At 40.2% G+C, this 17,236-nt stretch overlaps 1 protein-coding gene across 5 annotated transcripts in view; it reads right to left on the reverse strand.

The window, feature by feature from the left end:
- Nucleotides 1–17,236, reverse strand: part of tpk1 (thiamin pyrophosphokinase 1) — a 56,497-nt gene that overhangs the window by 1,089 nt on the left and 38,172 nt on the right. For 2 of the 5 annotated variants that reach the window (XR_006841418.1, XR_006841419.1), the window contains exon 9: nucleotides 214–357. The exons of the other annotated variants lie outside the window; for them this stretch is intronic. The gene's annotated coding sequence lies outside the window, so the exon portion shown is untranslated. The remainder of the gene's footprint in view (nucleotides 1–213; nucleotides 358–17,236) is intronic. 5 annotated transcript variants of the gene reach the window in all.

Consider the following 17,236-nt stretch of genomic DNA (forward strand, 5'->3'; position numbering starts at 1 on the left):
TACTAATAGGTTTTCAGCCATTTGATTAACACAGATGTAATTTCACGTTCAAGCACCAATGCTCTTTGTGCTCCGCTGGTGCTCTCTCCAGGAAAAAAGGATGAGTTTAAAAATTCAAAATGCAAGGTGATTTACTTTTTTTAAGGGTGAACACAACAATGTAGCTCTATCAGTCCAACTAGAAGTGATTTTATTCAAAAGAAAAATTTAGACCTGAAAGGGCACCTGGCCAACACTGACATCAAGTGGTCAAACTTGGTAGTTCAGTAGTATCTGCAGTGAAGGGGCATCTAGATCCATCTGTGAGCCTGCGTGAGTGGCAGGACCACAGTCAACAGTCAAGTTATTTCAAGTAACCTGAAATAAATATATAATTGGACCATGAATACACTTAATAACATATAAACTGTGAAGATAAACTTCTAAACAACTGCACAAAGTAATGTCAGGAAATGTAGTACAATTGAGTTTAAGTTTAAAACAATGATTTAAGAAAAAAAAAAAAGCCTAGCAGAAAAGTGAATCTGCATGTCACTTTTCCCATTAAGAGTTACATTTGTCCATGCAACACTGGCTCTGAATAAGCTGAGCTGACAAACGCCCTGAGAGTGGAGCTGTTGGATCGTGTCTAACATGTAAAGGGCAGACTCACCTCAGGAGGTTTACACCTGGGGCTTTCTGTTATTCATTCACCTTTATCTGTCACTAATTTTCTTAAAGTCTGCAGCAAATGAAAAAGTAAAACATTTCCAACTAAATCTCTGACCCTGCAGGTCATCAGAAATCTGGTTCTGCGGCAGCTTTCGGCTCTAACTCAAACTGTTATTTTAGCTTCCACCTGTTTATGGCTTCTTTTCAGTGTCTAAGCAGTCTGTAACTCAGCTCTCTGGCTGCCGTGAGCACTTATGTTACTGTTTTAGCCATCATGATCTAATTATCTGGTTTTCCTGCCTCAGTGTCAGTGGACCAGTGCTTGAAAGTGGGTTTGAGGATTAGTGCTCTGAGTGGCACAAATCACAGATGTAACTAGGTGGGCCAGATGAGGTTTTGTTCCTACCTGCCAATCATTTCCACCCTGTTAATAACTCTATTTTATGTTCATTTGTGGGAATAGCATTGCCATCTGCTCTTCTGAATATGCTGTACCTCAACTGTGTGCTGATTTGTAACTCTTAAAGGTGTAGTGTGAAAGATTTAGGGGGATTTTGTTACTGTGTTCAGGGCACTCCACTAGCATTTACTACATACAAAACATGTACAGTGTTGTATGTGATACCTTGAAAGACAAAAGCATTGCCTTAGCAAAAGTCTAAATTAATCATGAAGCTGTGAGTCCAGGGGCATTTAAAGGGATAAAATCCTCCCCGAAAATTGGGGGCCAAGGAAACTGTGTGCATCATTAGAGCAAAATATCTTTGATTGGACCAAGTTTCTGTGGGCTTTGCAAGAAATGAAGTCCAATACTCTGCACTCAGACCCCTGAATTCTGCATCTTACAAATGAAATACATACATACATTCTTTGTGAACAGGTTAGTACAGACAGTGGACTCTGTTTTCTTATAAAGATAAGGGAGATTAATTACTCAATCTGGTAAACAAGCGTTAGGCCTCAAACATCGTACAGTACATTGTACACTATTCACCTGAACCAACACCTGATAATGCATTGTTTCAAAATCCTCTAAAAGGGGCGACACACAGAGAGCATTAAAAAACAAGGAGTTTTTGAATATGCAAAAACAGTTGTGGGGCAATCGCTTCATACAAAGGCGACAATGAACACAAAGGAACAGACAGACAGGAGAGAATGAAGCGAATCACATGTCTACAGGCGCCTGCACACACATCAAACAGGGACAATAAAAAGACCTATTCCGCTTCAAAGACTGCCACACAAGCACGGTATTAGACCACCGTGACTCAGAACAGAGAGGAAAATAAGCCGTATGTGAATTTGTGGCGCTTAATAATTGAGTGGGTACAGAGTCACAGTCACTAATGCTACGGGTGTGGGAGAATAATGTCCAGCTGTGTCAAAGTGCTGGTCTGAAGTTTCCACTCTGCAGGGTAAAGTGTTTCCACCAGATTTGTACCAGCAGAGCAACAAGGGTTATCAAGAGCTGGAAAAATACAGAGAAGTCGAGGTGGATATTACTATGTGTGAGCGTGCAGGTACGCTTTTATAGCTGTCTCTGGGAGGATCAAAAAGTCCTGAACAGTCAAGAACAAAGAGCTTCTGTGTGGATTCTCATAAACAAATGGGAATTTTAGAGGCCCTGAAAATTTTGTTTCAAAATCAGCCTGATGTTATAAGCATTAATTTTCTGCCAAAGTTGGGGTAGATTTTTGAATTTGTGCTCTTCTCACTAGTTTATTGTGCACTGGGCTCAGAATTTAGAAATATCTGCATCAAGTTGTGGTAACAGTTGGTGGGTAATTTGCTGATTCTGCAAGCCCAAAATCAATCAAACCTCATCAGATCTACTTTGTCATCAAAATGTTTCAGTTTTGCTTTCAGATCTTTATGTGACCAGTTTAGTCATAATATTAAATGAAAAAAACAAACAAACAAAACAAAACAAAACACTCCTACAACTAACTTTTTCAAAAACACCAAAGTCACCAGTGTGTGTGGGGTGACAGGACTCCATAGCTATAAAGTTACCATAATAATCCTACCTCAGCACACCGTGATTATATTACAATCAGGAAATCGAAAACATCAAAAAATGAGTTTTCGTCGGCAAAAAGTGGTGGCTGGTGTAATTATCAAAACTACCACCAGAGGCAGCAGAGCTCTACAACAGGAAGCATTGGGAGTCAAGCTTAACACAGGATGGCATCGTGGCGCCTACATTTACTAACACACATTATCTCTCTCTGCCCCTCATACACAGCCATTTACAAACACACACACACACAAGCTCTTTACTGAGCACAAAGGGTTTTCAGATGGCTTCATTAGTAATCCCCTCCTCAAAGCTGATACCGATCAATAACGGCCCCCTTTGCAGAGGGGACCGAAATGAGCGTCACACCCTCCAGTGATAACAATGGAGATGTTTGCTGCTTGTAATTGCATTTCCAGCACCACAGCTGAAAGGGCCCGTCAGCTGTAAGTAGACCGTATTTACACAACAAATTACCCAGGGGAGAGGGTGGGCGAGGAGAGAAGAGACTCACAGACAGAGAGGGGAATTATGGGTGTCAGGGGCCATTTTTGAAAGGGAAAGAAGACTAGTGTTGCTCTATTTTGCCTTTCCATGTTTTTTTTTTTGTAGACAGCTTCTCAAACGACGCGTTAAAGGTGCGGCATGAAGCATTTTTAAACACTGCAACAGAACTGAGTTATAAACTCACAGATGAGTTTATAACTTTATAAACTCATCTGTGGTATATTAGTGCACTGTAATGACAAATGGGGCCGCAGTGAAGGTAGCTGGTTTGTATATGAAGCTTCCATTTATGTTAATATTTTTAAGAAGTAATTTTATTCCTTTCACAAATATTATTCCTATCTGTGAACCTCTGTTTCACTGTGCTTTACTGTACAGTTTGTACCTGTTAATCACTTGTAATGAAGAGTAAAATTATTCGCTGACTGAGAAATGTGACACACTGAGATAGTTACTGTGCCTCCAGTTGTTCCGGCACAAACAGATCATTTTCTCTTCCCATCATATCTCAAAGTGTTCGGCGTCAAACACGGGTCCACATTTCAACCGTCGTGCCATCGACAGGCAACGTGAACTCATTCAGTCAGGGGGTAGATCCTCCACTCCTTCACACCAATGTGCTATCAAATTTCATCACGCTTCACAGTTTGAGAGAGAAAATCGTTTTGTGTAAATCATGTTTGTTCAATACTGAGCTGTCCAATTACTAAAACGAGGTGAACGCCTGGCTGTGTTTTGCAGAGATTCTGCCGTTCTCTTGCCACCTTCAGAACGCCACTATAATGTAATGTCAATGAAATAAATAGACTGTGCAGAATCTATACTTGTTTAAGGTAAGACAGGAGAGTAATACGAAAAGAAATGCAGATATTTAATAGGTCCCACACTGATCCAAGGCCCAGATCAACCAAACAGGGAGTAGCATACAGGGAAAAATGACACAAGAAGCTCAAGACCTACAGGGTGTAGCGTTTCTGACTCAGAATCAGGATTTAGGTTTTTGAATCAAAGATTTATTACAAATAGAGGACTCAGGCTACTGTGTGCTATGGCCACGCCAAACACTACAAAAGACTTTTCCATAACAGCAATCCACAACACCGGAGAGAATTAATGAAATAAAATGAGGGGCCTCACCCACCCATCACTGACTGGGTATATTTCGTAAATATAACACGGAAGGTTACTGATACTCATTACATATTATAAAAGAAAGTGATGGCAGAACAGTTTCTCCTCTGATCTTCGCAGATCTTGTAGCTGACCTGTTTAGAACACAGCATTCAGCCGAGTTATATGGTTGCACAGTCAAATCTTTATCTTTTCATCAGGACCTGCCTATAGCACTGTCATAAGAGTTGGTTTTTCCTTCCTGGAGTCCATACACATTCAGTCAAACACATTTATACATACTAAACACAACAAACAAAGCAGCTCATCTCAATCGCAACTCATACTGGGGCGGTGGGAACTGAAATAACCCAGTACCAAGTAATAAAACTGAAACCTCTCCAGTCAAATTATCCCTGCATTAGATTCATTTTGTACCTAAATCTAGAAAAAAAGACCATGTGTATAGTTTTGCTCTCAGACAATAAGTGCAAACTTTCTTTGATTTAATACAACGTATAATTTGCCCAAGAATGCAGCAGCTTTAACCCATACAGTCTGTGGTGCATTGAATTCCAGCTCAGTGTAGCCTGCCAAGATGCACCTAAAACACTACAGCTATGCTACACTCTTGTGGTGTCCGATAAAAATTAATGCTTAAAATTCAGAAGGATTGTCAGGAAAAACACAAGCAACATTATAAAGAACCTCATCAAGCATGGGGAAAAAACAAAGGGATCAAATAAACAATGACAACACTAAAAAAACCCCCAAAACTCAGCAGATATACAACATGTACAAGTACCTACAAATTTGGTTGTGGCAATAAACTACAACAAACAACATGAAATATGTTTGATATGAAAAATAAGGTTGTTCTATTAAAGAAATTGTGTGCTGTGCATTTTATATCAGCCTGTAATTTTAATATAGCAGTGTCCTTCGTTTTCTCCAGCTGACGTTCTCCTTATATTTAAGGCTATTTATTGGCCACGACATGAGCCAAGGCGTGCACAAGCACTGTTAACACCATCTGCTGTGCCATGATAGCCGCTTCCATTAAATGTTTATGATGGCACTGCTGGGTTTGTCGAAGAGTGTAAGGTGACAAACACTGTTCTGGCTTAAGCTGACCTTCAGATAAGAAAACTCGTCTGCTGAGAATGTGGTATCAGCCAGTAGAGAAACAAAAGTGCAAACAGACGCAAATCACATCTTTATATATTAGAGGGCATTTGTGGGGATGTGTCGTCGTTCATGTATTTTTCTTGAAGGAGGAGTGGAGTAGATAAATTGATAGGGTTTATGTGTTTGCGCAAATTAATATCCTGTCAAGAATACATGAGTTTATTGTGTATGTGAGGGAGTGCTGTCTCCATGTAAGGTCAGAGCTAATGCATATTTGGTCCAAAATATGTGAATGTGTGCACTCCTCCTCTGCCTCCTTGCTAGTCTGCAGCTCCACTGGGGGTACTAGCAGCAGTTCACATCAGGCTGCTCTTCATTCCCCTTCTGCCCCCTCACCCGCGTGTGATGTGCACAGCGTCAGAAATCTACAGATCCATAAATATAACCATAAAACAGCAGTTTCCCCTCCCGCTGCCACATTGCACGGCTACAGAATACACACACTTTTCATTTCCCCTCTCTGGGACCTTGGTGAGTGGGAGCGAAGGAGAGAGGGAGGAAATGAGAGGGACGAAGAGTTTGGAGGGGTAAAACGGGGACAGAGGGACAGAGTGCGCCGGTGTCATTATGTAGAAATGTGTAGTGGAGGAAAGGAACATGTGTGGTGAGGGATATGAAATGAAAAAGCAAGACAGAGAGATAAAGGCAGGATAGATTAATTTCTTTAAACTCAATCCATGAAGGAATGAGACAAAAAACACGAGGTGAGACTACATACAGAAAAACGCCAGGCAGGGAAAGAAGAAAACATATGAAAGGAAGAGGAGAAGGTCAAGGTGTGTGTTTGCATCTTGAGAAACACAAGGAAAAGGAGAGATCTTACAGTAAAGATGTCTGCCTCTGGCAGGGACACTGGGTAAGACCTCAGTGAACCAAGTTTGTCAGACACATCTATCTGTGTGACTACAAGATAAAGTACATTTCTTTACCCTCCTTTGAAAACTATCTTTTCCAGTATTTAGAACACTTCCTGAATGCTGAAATCTCAGGCTGCACACATCGCTAACAGCTTGAGCTGCAGCACTTTATCTCAACAGCGAAAGCAAAACTTTAAAGACAGTCCTGTCACCTCCTTGTTGGATTTATTGTTCCTGAATTCATATCAAAATGCTTTTCCCAAGTTATGTCACAGATACAAAAAAGGAATCCAAATGCCTTGCCTATTTTTATAATAAGGCTGTTGTGTGTTCTGGGAGAGTTTGAACCAGATATCACAACACAAAATGTCACTTCAAAGATAAACACAAGGAAAATCCCTGCTGTCTTAGTCAGTGGAGTCTGTATATGTAACATATTCATGAAGCCTATCTCCTGTTAAAGCAAAGAGGCCATCAGGGAGGCTGTCTATGAATTATTTTCACTACAGCCTGCAAAGATGGATCAAAGGTCAGGAGTAGTTAGAAAAAAATGCCCTAATGGTGTTTTAGGATTAGGGCCTGGCGACACTGATGAAATCAAATATCAATATTTTTGACCAAATACCTAAATATCGAGACAATATTTTATTGATGACGACTGGGGCTTTCACAAAATATTAACACAATCAGATTTTTGATATATAATCATCACTGACGTGGAAATAACGACAAAGTGGGTAAAGGCAACATCTTTAGTCTGGTAAGCTCAGAAAATGACATCACTTTCCACTGTAATGCAGCCTTTAAGATCAGGAGAAGACAGCACTGATGCCATATCGTGATATAACGATATCCAAATTAAAGACGATATCAAGCCTCATATCACAATATTTACATAATATTGATATAAAGCTCGGCCCTTGACTGGCGACCAGTCCAGGGTATGCCCCGCCTCTCGCCTGATGCCAGCTGGGATGGGCTCCAGCCCCCCCGCGACCCTGACGGGTATAGAAAATGGATGAATGGATGTTCCATTGAGAAGTACTGGCTAATTAGGTGACATCCTACTCATACCGCATGTCTAAATAGTCAAAATATCGTGCATCTGTAACCTCACATTCAGTGTGAAATTAAAAATATGGAACATGTAGTGAAGTCCTTATTAAAACACATCCTCATTTGCATGCCGATATGTTTGTGAAGGCTTACATTTCATAAACAGCATGCTCTCATTAACAGTGCGGGCAAGCTTTCTAATCTTGCCCAAAGTTTACTTTTAATTAAGATTTCTCAATTGCTTCAGCACTCGGAGAGACTTCGCTGCAGAAATCCATCTGTGTTCATGTATTTGTTTTTTATCACACTCTGCACCTGTGTCAGATGTGCGTGCGTGCGTGTGTGTGTGTGTGTGTGTGTGTGTGTGTGTATGAGTCTTATGTTGCACTAGTTTATGGGCTGATGAGCAAGGAAGGAACCGGTGCCTTGAAAGGTTGTGCATGTCTCTTTGTTCAGCACAGGGAGAACGAGTCAAGAAACCCCATCTGGTTTGGTCGTTTAAAGGTATTTTTACCATTCTGAGGACATTTTGAAAACTGTGTTTGTATATTCGTTTGTGAGTGTATATTACATGTATTTGAGACTGGGGGAAACACTCATGAATGTTTCTGTATGCATGTCTCAGACTGTGTGTATCAGGAGTGAACAACATTATTCTTCCATTATGGTCCATGTAAATTTAGATCATGACATACATGATAAAATATATTTTCTGAAATGAGAAACTACTTATTGATAAAAAAAAAAAGGTCAGCAGTGATGTGGACAAACTGCTTTGAAATTCTTGATTTTCTTTATATATAAATGAACATCTGTTGGCCTTGCCAAATAAGTTCACACAATGCTGGTTAAGTCAGTCACGGCCAGATAAATCCCTATGTATCCCACTATGTGCTGTTTTTAAATGCACCACCTTTTCAAGGCGCTGGACCAGGTTGCAGCCATGGGATGCAGACAACAGCAACTAGAACTGTGGGTGAGTATGGCGTCTTTAACATGTTGACAGTCTTTGTGTGATTACTCTCACTGCCAGAAGAGGGAGACAGAAGTTTAAAGGCCTTCACGTGAACAGGTAACTATATCCTTCAAGGCAGCGGTCCCCAACCTTTTTATGCGCCACGGACCCGTTTAATATCAGACCGTATTTTCACGGACCGGCCTTTACGGTGTGGCGGATAAATACAACAAAATAAAAAGATAAGATCGGCATAAAACTGTAGTATTTTTTAAATATAACAACGTGAATCCAACGTGTACCCGCAACTTTATTAGTAGCGTCTTCGTAACATCGCGCCAGTAACATAACATTTGTAACATCCTCTCTGCTCTCAACACTCTCGGGTCGCTATGGCTGCTTCTTTGTGACGAGACGGTCCCACCTAGAGCCTTTCCCCTTTCCAGAGACGTTTGTTTTTTACTCATTTTGCTAGCTTGTGCGTTTATTGTTAGCGGTAACGTATCACGTGACCGAGACAAGCGTCTTGACATGCGTCAAGAGTGAGTCGTGGACGGATGTAACGAAGAGAATCCGGTCATTTTTCAAAATAAAACATCATTCAGACTCAGATAATCAATAAAACGGAAATAATGCAAGTTACTTATTCTTCGGCCGCGGTCCGGGGGTTGGGGACCCCTGCTTTAAGGAATGAAATGATATTTTATCTGTCACCGACAACTCTATAAACTCCATCTACTAATGAAGATCCTGTGATATGATTAAAATCTCGAGAAGGGCTACCTCAAAGATTAAAGCTATTAAAAAGCTACTAAGTAATTCATAAGGTGAATATGATGGCAAAAGATTCACTGCTCATTTTATTGGAGCAGTACACTCAAATAAGCTCCAGGAATCACTTGATACAGCCTGAAAGTCGTTATCCTAAAGATATTCATAACAAACCTAATCTGTGATACTATTTATGGCTTACATTTTTTCCAGCAAGAACCATTCAGTGTATCTGTATTCTGCAATTGACTCTCTTTATAGCATTAAAGCACACTGTTGTACAAAATTTAAGGTATATCTAAGACTGAGTCAGATGCATCTTAATATTACAATACAAAATTCTACACTTGACTGAATTTAATGTCACGTTATGAGTTTTGTACTGATTTATAACCCAACTCAACCCAACTGATGCCCGTAATTGTGTGGATGTAAGAATAGGATGATGCTGAAGTTATAAGGAACAGGGCTGGAACTGGTGTTGTGAAGTACTAGCAACTTATTTGCATATCAAACTGAATGGAAACGTCACAGAGGAAAACCTCTATGGGCTGACAGCCATTGTTCATGGTCCACACAAGTTTCTCTTGCTCTTTGTCGCATGTGTAATGAACACACACACACACATTTATCTACTTACCCATACATAAAAAGAAACTACCACACAGTGAAACACATACAAGAGCATAATGAAACAACTGCACACTAACACACACACACACGCACGCCCACGAATACAAAATACAAGCATATAAAAGATACATTCAAAAACACCCACACGCCCACCCACACACGCTACACAGGCAAGAGTTGGTTTGTCGATGACAGCTATTTAAATTTGTTGTTCATTATTATCCACGCTAAGCTGAAAACATCATGACGAAGCAGGTTTTAACACACACATGCGTGCGCGCGCGCACGCGCACACACACACACACACACACACACACAGTGCCAAAAGCCATAGCTCAGACTGTGTTGCTGCAGGATGAAGGCTTTTTAATATTAAGCTGTCAGATGTGAGAGGTCTGAGTCACAAAGAAATGACTAAGGAGGTTTTCTGCACGTCAGCACGTAAAACACACAAACACACACACACATATAGGATAGTTGTACTGTCAATCACAGAGGGAGACTTATTGTCTCACTGACCTTCAATAACCATAATTATCCATAACAGCTTTGCTTTTCACTTGTTGGTATAAAGTTTTGTGGTGATTTAAAAGTCCTCAAAATGTGCACTTGAAGGAACTTGATCTGCTGACAATAGCTCTTGACCCCCATTTACTTTTTAAGGAACATAATAGACAGCAGCCAATGAGGAGCACAGTGGGAAATGACTTCAAAGACAAAGCATAAAGCATGAGGCATGTGTTGGTCATTTAAGCTGCGGGTGCTGTTGTTTTGACAGAGCTCCACGTGGTATTTCAGCCACTGGAGGGATGTTTCTGTGTGTGAGACTGGAGGTTAAGATTTTGTGTATTTCACTCATGACAAGTTAATGCAGCAGCAGCGGCCTCTGACCTCCACCCAGGACAAAGACTAAGCTCCAAGTATAGGTCACAATCAAAGTTAAGAAATCGTACACATGCTATTCCTTCAATATTAGAAAGTCCTAAAAACAAACATTAGCATAAAGTCTCTATAACAGATAAAAAAAGAGAGCCAATATGTCTGATTTTGGAACTGATCAACTATGGGGGGCACATTTACAGCATGGGCTGATTTGGGTAAGAGATTTCCACATCTTTTAAGTAGCACTTAAATAAAACATTACTAGCACATAAAATCCCAAATCACCAAAAAGTAAGAATTCTTTGTCTTTTGGCATCAAGCCCTAGGAGACAGCAATAATATTGATTTAACTGTCAAAGATAATAAGACTGTCATTAATTCACATGTATAATTTTCACTTTAAAAATACACAGGCTGTAAAAGCCATGGGAGGCAGCTGTCCTCAAAGACATCGCCTGAAGCCCGAGGCAACAGATTTAACGTGTCAGATATTTAAACTGAGTAAAATGTGTTTGATTTTAAACATTGAGTTGTCTTCCAAAAGAAGACATATAGTCCTTTCATAACTTCCCCTCACAGTGCGTGTGCCTGTTAACGTCTTTTGTAAATGAAAATATCTGGGTATTACAAATCATTCTTATGACTGCCAAGGAATGTTTTATCTCCCAAAAGTAGCCTCCATATTACTAGAGTAAATGCACTGCAACAACTGCAGAAAAGCAATATCCATAAAAACAATAGAAAGGGGAGAAATTTTAATATTAAAGCTGAGACAGGACTTTCCACCAGGCTCTGGGTTTGACAATGTTTGAGAATTGTGGAAGTCCAATGCATCAATAAAGATTTATAAACTGTGTCAAAATGTCTTGATGACTTAATGTAAACCTGTGCACATGCAGTATATTCCAAACAAATACAACAAATATGTTTTGTCTTGCCTCTTTCACCCTCTGACACCAACTTCTCTCCCAGAGCACGACCACAAGACGAAACGTGACCCCATGTTTGTGGCAAAAGAAAACAGTCACGCTGCATGAATTCATGAAGACGTTTAATAAAAATACGCCTGCCTTTAAGACATGCAAGTTAAATAATATCATGGGTTCATGTTTTTGATTCAAGGACCCCATAGCTCTGCGTCATCCAACCAGCAGCTGCAATCTTTTCCTGAGTAAATATTATTATAACTTCATGTAGGGAATTTTCACAAACTAAATTTTTAGGCAGTTAAAATGTTGAATTCTGAATGGCACATGGTTTTAGTGGGTTAAATACCGAGCTTCTTAATCAATGAGCTGCTCATTACATATTATCTTTAATCTGTGTGTACATGTGCATAAGGCGTCAACTGTTCGCAGAAGCTAATAGGGGATCTTTGGTGCCTGCTTACTACATGTGTGGCCATCTCTGGTCCTCCTGATGCTTTAAGAGAAAACATTAATGCATCAATATGTAGGTGTGTGCTGAGGAAACAAATAATGCCCTCGGCTTCATGAGTTTACCACAGTGGTTTCTTATGCGGAAAACGCTGGAAATAATTCAGGTCATTTACATCTCAAGTACAGTACTTAGTGACTTCAATATGCAATATCAGCATGTGTATGAGGCCAAGCTGAATATATCTCTGACTCTGCAAGATTTAATGCCAAACACTGCTAAACATCATAATCAGAGTAAAAATAAAATCCACAGAGTGCAGTGTAACCCAGTCTCTCAATAGCTGCAGACATTCATGTGGCTTAACATTTACACATGAGCACAGTTTGATCTGAAGGTTGCTGTGCTCGAGCTGAGCATGTCAGTGGTTTCCAGTGGCTCCTGCTTCCTAGGCTGTTCTGACTCAATGGCTTCCCCGTTATGTCAGATTAATGTTTACAGTGGTTATTTTCTGCAAGCAGTCCTCTGCCACTGATTTTCTGCAGGGTAGAGCAAGGGCAATGGAAAGCACAAGAGCGAAGAAAATGAGCAGGGAAAAGCAGAGGTTAGGGCTATTTAATGCAAATAAATTGGCAGGGGTCTTCACGTGTTACTGCAGGCGACACCAATCAAGAATCAGAGCCTGGCCAGCAAGAGCTTGGTGAAGGTTTATGTGCCTGGGCATGACCAATCAAGAGTGCAAAGAACTCACCCTTAGTTTGCATAATCATTGGTATCAACAACACAGTTTGAGCTTGTACAGTAAAGGATATGAGGAAAAACGGTTTGAGTCTAAGTCTGCTACTGCTTCTACTCCAAGTATTTAAGGCTGAAAGAAAGTGCAGGACTTTGCAATGTTTTGGAACAAAATGAGGGCCATATTTAAAATGAGATGGAAAATTATGCTCGCCATTACTGACCCTGCAGTCCTTGTCATTTTATCTTTATACCTCCTTAAACAGCAGACTAAAGCAGTAATGGACTGTGTGTCCACCTTCACATATGCAACTAACAACATTTAAAACAGTCTGAGGGTAAGTGCAAAAGACCTGAAAAACTTCTTATCAAGTCTTCAGGTCACCCTTTAAGGGTTTTCACACTTTGTCTGTCTCTCAAGAAAACCAAACAGAGCTGTGTGCAGATATTTTATGAACAAAATCAGATCTTAGCGAAGCAAGTCGAACTCACACAGTGTGTGGTTCATTCAAGTCTGAAGTGAAACGTGTAATGTCAACTCTAACCCACGGCTTTATGTATTTGCTTTTACAGCTAAAAATCCTAAGGCTGAATTATATGCAGGTGAAATAAACAAATTGAGCTAAATACATCAGAGAAGCTTCCACAGATGGTCGTGGTATTATTTGGTCCAACGAAGGAACAGATGCACAGAATAAGGACAATTTAAACAAAGAAAACCAGAGAAGAGGAATTTGCCTCCTCGAAGAAAAAACAGTAATTACAGAAGAAGTTGCTGAGGTATAAGGTAAGAGTATGAAATTTGAGAAACTGTTGAATTAAAATAAAATTTTCAAAATAAAACACTGGCACACCATCAACTGCCAAGCCATCAAGCAGGCTGACTGGGAGAGAATTTGAGCCTATCTAGTGTTTGCAATCTCAGTTAATGCTGCCCAGGCTCATCTATGATTTCCTGTTCCAAAACACATTAGAAAAAAACAACTTCTCCTCAGAGAGGCAGCCTTTAGAAAGAGTGGAGACTGCCTCATTCCCTACCTCCAGGTTGTTGGTTAAAGGCAACAAACAGGAAGCCTGAAGCATGTCTTGCAACGGCAGACGCCACAAGATTCTGCCGCGGTGAGAACAGGAAAAGTAGCATCAATGAAAGAAAGTATTCTTTATTACAAGTAATCGTTTCATTTGTCTCAACTGAAAGAGGGTGTATGCCTGTTCCAATATATAGCAAATCATCAACATGACTGTGCAGGAAAATAGAATCAAATCTGCATTACTTCTGTCTGAAATTGTAAATAATAGGAGACTGGAGGAAAATGAATTAAAAGTAATAAATAAATAAACTGGATGAAGCATTTTTTCTGGCCAATGTACTGGCAAGCGTCTGCCGTGGTGAAGTGTGCTAGAGAAAGAAAGTGAATCCTTTCCAGTCTGTCTACTTACAAACTCACACTACTACAAAAAACACACCTGTGCCATCTTCTGTAATCTGATATCAAGTAATTGGAACAAAAAACGAAGTGAGCCCAGAAGAGGACTACCAGATGAGGCAATCAGGTAACAAGAAAATATCTGAAACTGACGACAGAGTCTCTCTCTCTCTCTATATATATATATGTGTGTGTGTGTGTGTGCGTGTGTGTGTGCACGTGCATTCAAGCTCCTGCTAAAGGCTCCTCGGTGCTTCCCAACACTTTTCATAATCCTCTACTTCCTGCTGTGTGTCAGCATGCTCAAACATCAAAAAGCGACTGAAATGTCTCTTTCTCTCCCTCTCATCTCATCACAGTTGTTTTTCATCCCGCTTTTCTTTCCCCAAATCCATCTTTTCCCCACCACGGCTGATGTCTCCCTTTATCTCTCTAATGCTCCTTCTTCACATCCCACCTCACTAAACCACCCTGCATATTGCATGTGCATGAACACAATTGCGCAGGGCCTTGTTCTCGGTCACATGACCAGTCACTTTGCTCTGGTGATTGCATTAGAGCCTTTGTTGGAGAATAAGAATTAGACGTGACACCACGCAAATTAGCCTGTAGCTTAAAGATACGTCTTCCACACAGGCTGCTGGCAACTCATGATCAACACATGTATATACAGTGAATATACAAAATTAACTTTAACTTCATTTAAAAATGTTTTTGCAGACGATACGTGTGATAGTAAGTATATTTGTTTTCCCCCTAGACAGTATGACATATTCAACCACAGGGCTTCTCCTGATTAAAGACATTTATATCCAAACAACTAGTCTGAGGAATTAATCTGAGTAATTAGTAAAATCTATATCACATCAGCCCACATAATTTTCCTCACGCAGTGACTGCAAAATAGTATAGAAACATCTCCTTAGAAGAAATGCTGTGCCCATACACTATGTGAGATATGTATTTATAGCCAACCTGGTATTAGAATGTACACATGTGTGTACTTTCTCAAGCTTGTGTTTTCACGTGTTGGTTTCTTTCCCTGGCGAGATGACAGAAACAGAGATATTCTGCAGACAGCCCTTTCTGCTTATCACATTTAAATTGGGGTGTGTAATGGAGTGTGTGCATGTGATGTATTGTCATGACTTTTAAAAATCTGTAAGGGGAAATTATATCAATAAGCAATACTGCCTTCAGTTACTGTCAAAGTCTGAAGTATATATAGAAACACACACACAATAACAGTCTTTACGGACAGTTTTCCATTAGTATTTTAGAACTAATGATTGAAAATGAATGCAACATATAGCAGGCGATAATTAGCCCAGTTGTCATGGTTTCAAATAACAAACGGGAAGAGACAGCAGCAGTGAGAGTGGATTGGAGTAAGAGCAAATTCCAAAGTAAAGGCAACGAACAAAGTGAAAAAGCACACACTCAACAACTACAACTTACTATGTGAGTGAGACCGAGGTTATACATGCCAGATTCATGCCAGCTCACGTCCATCCGTCTCTCCCGTCAGCACTCATCATCAGTGCATTAACTACACTCCACACAATGTCCACCCACACATAAGGGACACTTCATTACAAAGTTGTTCATTCTGCTCGTACTTTGTTACCTTTACTACACCGCAGTCCCTTCATTATTTAGTAGTACACTCCTCTCCTTTGGTATCATTACCGCAGTGCAGGCCTTTCATTAGACAGCAACAACAAAGACAAGAGCCGCGGCCATCCAGCAGCTTGCTCCACTGCCTCTGTAACGTCGCAGACTGCCCCTCCTGCTCTCTTTTTTCTCATTCGCTGCCCTACAGGCCAGACGTTTGGTCGAGTTTGTTTTGCAAACCTTGTGGATTCAAACTCTCCTGCAGGTGCGGGGTGACTACGAGCGAAAATCGATACAACAACAGCCTAAAATATTTACCCTGACAAAGATAAATTCTAAAGTTCAAAATTTGTATATTTTTTAAAGTATAAATGTTACCCCCAGGCAGCTACAGTACAAGTATGCATCAAATCTTGCTAAAACTATTGTTTTAAGTATGCTAAATCATTAGTGTTTATTTGCTGCATCATTTTTAAGACAAAGAACTAGCACAAAAAAGGTGAGTGCGGTCAGGGTGTTTTTGTATTATGGAGAACCCTGGAAAGCAGCAAACTCTAAGTAATAAACTAACTTATTATTTGCAAATTTCATGCATCGGTTTCTAAGGAGATTGCATCTGCCATGACCTTCAGGAGTTGACTGTGCCGCCAGCAGTATTTCCTTTCACAACGAAGCATGGGGCATCCAGCCATGTGCTCCAAGGTTCCAGCTTACACACTGTGGCAGGCCCTTGTGTCTTAAAGAGTCAATTAAGCAAAAGAAGCAAAGCTGATTTTAATAACTGGTAAAGTAGTCATAGTAGTAGTAGTAGTAGTGGTATTTTCTTGAGGCTTTGTACAGCTAAACTTCTGCCCCTAATTCAGTCTGAGGCAGGTGAATGGAATTTTGCTCATGTAGGTGGTGTGAGGTTTTCCCCATTTCCACAGTTCCCAGTGTAAAACATTTAAGAGAAATTTCAAAATTGCAAACTCTTACAACTCTTATGAGTGAAAGTGATTCTTTTGGGCCTTGTCTGTCTCCAAATCCTTACAGCTTCGCTATTTTATTCGACTAGCAACCATTTTGACACAGAAAACCATACATGACAGAAACTGAAGACTGACAAAAATTCAACAAGACAAAACCAGTATCTTCTCGCTGCAAGCTCAAGCTCATCTCTGTGAGCACACGTGTACCGCATCTGATCTAACTTCACAACAACATAAATTATTGATCAACTGACATAAAAAAAAATCAACACATCATATAATTAACTTGGTCCAAGGGTATTTCAGCTCATCCTGCACATTCCCCTGGAGTACAACAACCAGGAAAAAGAGAAAGTTTGCTCAATAACTGACTAGTCATCCCAAATGTACACTCTGGATCAAAACAGTATGAATCATTACTCAATTTTATTTTTTAAAGCAAAAGTTAAAACAAGCTCTGGATGCAAGCAAAAAGTCTCCTTTGG

This window comes from Scatophagus argus, chromosome 18 (assembly GCF_020382885.2).
Source record: "Scatophagus argus isolate fScaArg1 chromosome 18, fScaArg1.pri, whole genome shotgun sequence".
NCBI classification, from domain to species: domain Eukaryota; kingdom Metazoa; phylum Chordata; class Actinopteri; family Scatophagidae; genus Scatophagus; species Scatophagus argus.